The sequence below is a fragment of the Triticum dicoccoides genome, chromosome 6A (assembly GCF_002162155.2).
Source record: "Triticum dicoccoides isolate Atlit2015 ecotype Zavitan chromosome 6A, WEW_v2.0, whole genome shotgun sequence".
In the NCBI taxonomy this organism is placed as follows: Eukaryota; Viridiplantae; Streptophyta; class Magnoliopsida; order Poales; family Poaceae; genus Triticum; species Triticum dicoccoides.
The window spans coordinates 582791818-582799680 of NC_041390.1; positions in this window are offsets into that span (position 1 = coordinate 582791818).

The window sequence follows — 7863 nt, forward strand, 5'->3', positions numbered from 1 at the left end:
GGCCCCCTGCTGGTCCGACCGGCCGGCCCCCTGCTGGTCCGACCGGCCGACCTTCCCGGCCGGCCCAGCTCCGCCCCGGCCCTCCCCTCACCTCCACCGCCGGCCCCTGCCTCCAACTCCACCACCGTGACGCCTCTCTGCCCGGTGAGCTAACACTCCTTTTTTTCCATTTTTTTGCATTATTTAGCTATTGTTCGATGTATGAATGAATGCATGGATGGATTTTGGATGTTGTTAGGTTGCTAGATGGATGAATATTGTATATGTATCTTAGATGGATGGAGGAATCTTGGCAAAATGAGTTATTTTGCTACGGTTAGGTTGCTAGATGGATGAATCTCGGCAAAATGAATTATCATAGTTAAAAAAGCAACTTGAGTCACTTAGTTCATAAAATTGTTAAAGAAGATTTTATTTTCAGTTTGTGATGTTGTTAAGTAGCTATGTGAGATGTGCTTCAAATTTGGGATACGATAAGCGGTTATTTCATCATGATGATCTTGCTAAAAAAATTGATGTGTCAATGCTTAATGTGAGGTGATGACCTAAAATGCGATATGATAAGTGCTTCCAAATTTGACAGTTGACAAAATATGATTTTTCTTTATAGTTCAAAGTGTCAATGCTTAATGTGATGTGATGACCTAATTTTTTTCACTCGGTGTAAATAACAGGATTTGTGGTGTTCCATCTTCGTGGAGTGATCGTCGACGTTGGAGGTGTTGGTCCACGATCGTCCCTCTCCTTTGATCGACTACATCGGAGGGTGAGCAACAATTCCATGACCTCGTCCACTTTTTTTCCATGTCACTAGATTGAATTTTCACATCAAGTCGCGTAACCTAGGTCTCCCGTCCGAAAGGGTTGCAACGATAAATATGCATTCAATTGCATATTTATCACCGCAGCTCTTTCGGATTGTCCAGCGCTTTCCACGGACAGCCCGAGGATGTGTAGATTGGGTACGTTGTTCATGCTCTACCCCGTTCCGAGACAGGATTTCGGCGGCGCCTCCCTGTTGTTCTCCGGATGCACATTCTCTCGGCATTTTGCCGAGACGTGTATTTGGAGAACAGCGGGGAGGTGCTGCCGAAATTTTGTCTCGGAATGGGGTAGAGCATGGACCGTACTCAATCTACACATTCTCGGGTGGGATTAGGACCCATCTTTACCTATTAGAGATGTAGGTGGATTAAATGTCAACCTTGTAAAAAATAAAATATTGATGTGGGTAATTTAAATGAATCCTTAATTTTGTTGTGTGGGTTCCAATAAAGCAGAGATGACAGATAATCAGTGGATGTATAGTGGGTTTTTCCGTCGGAATCAAGTAACAACAGAGTGGGTCGAGAAAACTGATGTGTTTTTGAAAGAGATATTCTGTAGTCCAATGAGGATGGTGCCAGAATGCCTGTGTGCCAGATGTAAGAGACGTATCCGCAGAGATAAGAGTGCAATGACTAAGCACCTTCGCACGCATGGATTTATGCCTAACTTTAATATGCCGATAAACTTTGCCCAGCGGGACCGTGGTAGAGAGGATGTGATACGACAACGCGTCGCTGGTTATGAGGACGATGGGGTTAGAGACATGCTAGATGATGTCTTTGCTGCACAGCCGACACCTCCGTCACATTCAGCGAATGAACCGGAGGAGCCGGAGGAAACCGCAAAGGCCTTCCTGGAAATCTTGGCCTCGTTAAAGAAACCTCTCTATGAGGGTGCCAAGCTATCTGTGCTGGATGCCATCTCGCAACTGGTGGAAGTGAAGGCTGAGTACGGCTGTAGCCGAGGTTGCTTCGAAGCATTTCTGGGAGTATGGGCTAACAGCCTGCCCGAGGGCCATGAATTGCCGAAAACCCTGTACAGTACGAAGAAAATCATGAAGGCGCTCTCCATGGACTATGAGAAAATACATGTTTGTCCAAAGAATTGCCTTTTGTTTAGGCATGAGTATGCGGATGACAACTACTGTAGGAAGTGCGGTTCCTCTCGGTATATTGAGGTGGTCGATAAGCATGGTCAGAAGCGGCAGCTAAAAATCCCTGTGAAGGTTCTTCGGTATCTTGATTTTATAAAAAGACTGCAGCGCCTTTTCATCACCGAGGAGTCTGCCAAAATGATGAAGTGGCACAAGGAAGGGAAAAGGTACAATCCAAAAAAATTGTACATACATCAGAAGGTGAAGCATGGAAGTCATTCGATATAAAGTACCCGGAGGAAGCAGCCGAGGCTGGGAATGTCAGAATTGCTATAACAGGTGATGGGTTCAATCCATATGGTATGTCGTCTAATCCATACAGCTGCTGGCCCATATTTGTTATTCCGCTCAATCTCCCTCCCGGCGCCATAATGCAACGCAAGACCATGTTCCTGTCGCTTATAATTCCGGGGCCTGAATATCCAGGGAAGAATTTGAGTGTGTTTATGCAGCCGTTGGTGGATGATTTGCACCATTCTTGGTACTTCCCGAGGTTGACATACGACCGGCATCTGCAGAAAAATTTCTTGATGAAAGTTTGGCTACAGTATTGCATGCATGACTTTCCCGGCTATGCCCTGTTCTGCGGATGGTGTACAAGTGGAAAGATGCCTTGCCCAGTGTGCATGCATGCCTTGATTTTCATTTGGCTGAAGAAGGGTGGCAAGTATGTTGCCTTTGACCAGCATCGACAATTCCTCCCTCCAGACCATCCTGATAGGGAAGACAAGAAGAACTTCACAAAAGGCAAAGTTGTTCATGAAGTAAACGAGATTCCAACGTTTTCTGGTGCGGATGTGCTTGCTCAGCTCAAAGCTCTTAAGCCTGCCGGTGAAGGGAAAGGCAAATGCAAAGGCAAAGGCAAAGGCATCGGTAAAGAGAAAAAATGTTTTGAAGGATATGGTGAGACGCACAACTGGACTCACATTACCCCCTTCACGCAGCTTCCCTATTTTAAGGACCTCAAACTTCCATACAACATCGACGTGATGCACACCGAAAAGAATGTCGCAGAGTCCCTTTTTAACACGATCCTCAACATTCCTGATAAGACAAAGGATAATGTTAATGCTAGAGTCGATCAACAGAATATTTGTGATAGACCACGTCTTCACATGCAACCTCCCACAGGCAGTCGAAAATCTTGGTTCAAGCCAGATGCTGACTTCGTACTTAAAAAGGATCATAAGATGGAGGTATTCAAGTAGCTGAAACACGTCGTGAAGTTCACTGATGGTTATGCGTCGAATATAAGTAAGGGGGTCAATCTTTCAACGGGCAGAGTGACCGGGCTGAAGAGTCATGACTATCATGTATGGATTGAGCGGATTATGCCGGTGATGGTTCGGGGCTATGTTCCCGAGCGTGTCTGGCGTGTGCTTGCGGAGTTAAGCCATTTCTTCCGAACGCTTTGTGCTAAAGAAGTATGTCCTGAGAAGATAAAAGAAATGCATAAGAAGGCGCCGGAGTTGATATGCAAGCTAGAGAAGATCTTCCCGCCAGGCTTCTTTACTCCGATGACACATCTCATTTTGCACCTTGCGAACGAGGTATTGTTGGGGGGCCCTGTGCAGTATCGTTGGCAGTACGGCCCTGAGAGACAGAACAAGCATCTGAGACAGAAATGTGGAAACAAAGCTAAGATTGAAGCTTCCATAGCTGAGGCAGTTATCCTAGAGGAGGTGGCAGACCTCAGGACAGCCTACTATCCGGACCATGTTTCCACGTTGCACAATAAGGTGTCTCGATACAATACAGAAGAACCCAAATATAAACCCAAGTTGCCTCTATTCACTGGGCAAGGTGGCAGGGCTGGATGCTCGACATCTTATGTCATGCCACGAGATGAGTGGGAGGATGTCATGTTCTATATCTTGCACAACATCAAAGAAGTTGAGGATGAGTGGATGAGGTAATACCTTTGCACCATTCTTTTAGTCAATTCATTATGTTCACTTTGCCTAGTTCTTATACCGCTTTTCTTATTGTAGTCGATTCGTTGAGGAAGAATGGACATGAATGCTGCCTCCTACTGAAGCGGAGGCACTTGCTCTTCTCCGAAAGGGTGCTGATGGAAGGAAAAATTTCGTTGCGTGGTTCATGGAGAAAGTAATATTTCACACTTCCCTATTACCCATTTCACACTTCCAATTAAACTCATGCACCCTATAATTTCAATTAAACTTGTAGGGAAATGATCCGAACGAATCAATGGATGAAGAATTGAGATGGGTTTCCATGGGTTTTGACCCTACCGTCATGACATGCCAAAAGTATGATGTGAATGGGTATCGCTTCCATACAGAGGAGCACCAGAACAATCAGCCTGATCCCAAAACCATAAATACCGGAGTCTTCACCGAAGGAGATAATAATGTAGATTACTACGGAAGGGTAGGAAAAATATACGAGCTTACATTCAAATGTGGCCGTAAACACCTAAGTCTCACTGTGTTCAAATGCCGATGGTTCGACCCCAAAAAGGGTCTGAGACATACACCTTCTGTTGGTTTAGTTGAAGTTAAACCATCAACCGTCTATGCCGGAGCTGATCTCTTTATCGCCGCTACCCAGGCCACACAAGTATATTATCTGCCTTACCCATGCCAGAAAGAGTACCTAAAGGGTTGGGAAGTTGTGTTCAAGGTGTCGCCACATGGTAAGCTACCAAACCCAAACGATGATGATTACTACAACATAAACCCCATGACATACGAGGGAGTGTTTTTTCAAGAGGAACATGATGACGTGGTCCGAAACAAGGAGGATGATGACTTGGGTTATGTTGACCTGGACCCAAACGACAACGGCGCCCGGATTGATGGTGAGGCAGTTGTGAATCAAAGAGACATAATTATGCTTGAAAAGTTAAATGAAGATGCTGACGCTGACGATGAGGAAGAGCCTCCACCTCTGTCAGACAACGAAGAAGATATGCGGGATAGTGATGATGAGACTGGTCGACAAATAGATTACAATAGTGATGATTCATATGGGTTCTAGAAAATGTATGTTCTTTTAATAATGTTCTCTTCCGTTATTAATGTCTTTCCTGTATGCTTGTTTTTTTATATCCTTACTAATTGTTTATTCTCTTCTCAATGCAGGTTTGCTAAACATGGGCAAGTCCAGCGGTGCCAGTTTCCTCAGTAAACTCAAAGGAGGACTTACTCGGAGTGGACGAGCCCACAAGGTTCCCTCCCGACTATGCGAGGATGGCACCTCACAGGGAGGTGGAGGGGTCGGGGGAGGAGACCCTAGAGGAGGAGGGGGTGGGGGGAGAGCCCCTAGAGGACGAGGAGGTGGGGGGAGAGGCAACCGGGCCAAAAAACTCCGGGCCGTGTCCGAAATAGGAGGGTCTTCTTCGATGCCCTCCTATGCTGATGCAACTTCTGAGTCTGAGGAGGAGGAGTATATTCCTGATGTCGAGGAGGAGGAGGCCGAGGAGGAGGAGGCCGAGGAGGGCGAGGAGGGTGGAGGGGAGGTTGACCCCGAGTTGTGGGGTGACTTGCCACCGGGTGCTCCACAGGGGTGGCTGCGTGGTAATGCCGGAGTACCTACACCACCTTCTATCGAGGCGCACAAGTGGCTCATTGAACCTGCGGGGACAGAGTAAGTGCATCTCAATCATACTTTCAACACATGACAACATTTTTTTATTGTACACATGGCAACCCTTTGATTCTTTTGCAGTAACTGGATCCTTCACGGAAAGGGCCGTAAACCGAACGGCCTTCTCACTGTCCTGTTGAAGCAGTTTTGGCCTGGCCTATTCTGCCCGCGGCCAGACAGGGACCCACAGCTGCGTGTTTTGGCCACAAGCTGGGCCCACTACGAGGCTTGCAGCAACGCGGAGTACGGGACGGCCGCTAAGGCCGTGATCACCAAATTTTGGGTAAGTTCCCTTTTGAATCACTTGTCTTTAGTTTCGTTTATAGTTTATCATTGAATCACTCAAATCATGCCTTGTTTCCTTCTGGTTTATGCATGATTGCAGCAACTCTATAGAGTTCTTGATGAGCACAAGGCCAGAGCCGACGTGGTCTTACTTGCGTCTGCAAAGAAGAAAGCTCGTCAGTTGCAGTACGAGGTGCGTTGGGTTGCCGTCTCACAGTACTACCACATCTACCTGCAACAAAAGATGACCAAAACTCAAGCACATAGGCAAAAAATTACCATGAGCAGGGAGCAGTTCATGATGGTAACTATTACTGACTTTTCATTGTTTCAAGGAGTCAACTATATGTTTCGTGCTCACATGTCATGCTTCCAAAATTTGCATAGGTTGTTCCTCGTTGGTGCTATGGAAGGCATGACGGATGGGCGTGTTTGGTGGATAGGTGGGTCGGTGACGATCCAGAGTTTGTTGCCAAGAGCATCAAGGCCCGGGCTAACCGTGGAAAAGACGGGACACACGGCCAAGGAAACAGGAACCACTGGGGCTTCAAGGCCATGAAGCTATATCTATATGAAAGATGCATTTTGGTTCTTCTTTACCGTCATGTTCTTATGTATGGCTAACTTCTGTTTGACGTTGCAGGAGGACAAGTTGCAGAGGCCGCTCTCAGACATGGAGTCGTGGAAGCTGGCCCGCGAGCGGAGTGATCGCAAGGAGGGCGAGAGCCAGTACTACGGCAACACCGAGAAACACCTGCAGTCTTACACTCAGAACTATCAGAAGTTGCATCCGGATGTTCCCGTTCCTGAGGTTGCCCAGTCTCAGATCGACGACACGGCGGTGGTGGCCATCCAGGGTAAGTCCCATGGCCGGTATCCGTGTTTCGATGGCTTGGTCACTCCGTCGATCTCGTACACACGGCTTCGAGCTACCAACCCGAGCCCGTTAGAGAGTACGGGGCGTTCGCAGCCTCCCTTAGTCCGCCAACGTGCTGTAAGTACTTCCCCTTATCTTCTTTGTCTCTATCTTTCTTAGTTTATTTTCATCACTGCCCACTTAGAAACAACCTCAATTTTGTAGGCATATCAGACCTTTCTCGAGCATAGGCATATTGAGGTGAGGGAGTACTTGCAACGAGTGAAGGCAAATGATGATTACAGTCGTCAAGTGATGGCGGTTAGTTTTGCCCTCTTAAACCAAGCTCAAATTTGCACTTTCATTCCTTCTAACTTTGTTGATCACGGCTTGTTTCTAAGTGGACTTGTTTAACTAACATCCAGGCTATGTTGGCGTCTTGGACTAAACGCACGGAGCCACCACAAGTTGGACCCCCACCACCACCTGCGGGAGACGCCCCACACATTCCCACGTTCGAGGAATGGCTGGCACTAGGCGGTGATACTCCGGTTAGTAAATTTTCCTAACTAATGACAAACTAGTTCTCGTTCATTCAACACTATCATGTCATATTTACCGTTAGAATCTTCTTTCAAACACGTAGGGGACCGGTGGCTCGACTCCTGCTACATCGACCCCAATCACTCCGATCTGGCATAGTGATGGTGGTCGCGGTGGAGGTTTTGGCGGAGGCAGACTTGGCGGTGGCGGTTTTGGCGGAGGTGGACTTGGTGGTGGTTTTGGCGGAGTTGGACTCGGTGGTGGTGGTGGTTTTGGAGGAGGTGGACTCGGTGGTGCTTGATGTCGATGATGATTCCGTGTATGCGGCCGTTGTGCCATGTCTTTCATGTTTCAACTTTTATGATGTTTCATGTCTTGCACTACTCTTATGTTCGTGGACTTTCGCCGGTGATGATCTTTAGATGATGAACTTGACTATGTTTAAATGATGTTGATGAACTGTCATATTTCATATTATTCTGTTTTGAAATGTTGTCAAATGAATTGGAAAAGAGAAAACAGGGAATAAAAAAAAAACTATGCCTACGGCAAAGCCGTCGGCATAGATAAATTCAGGAGCCACCAG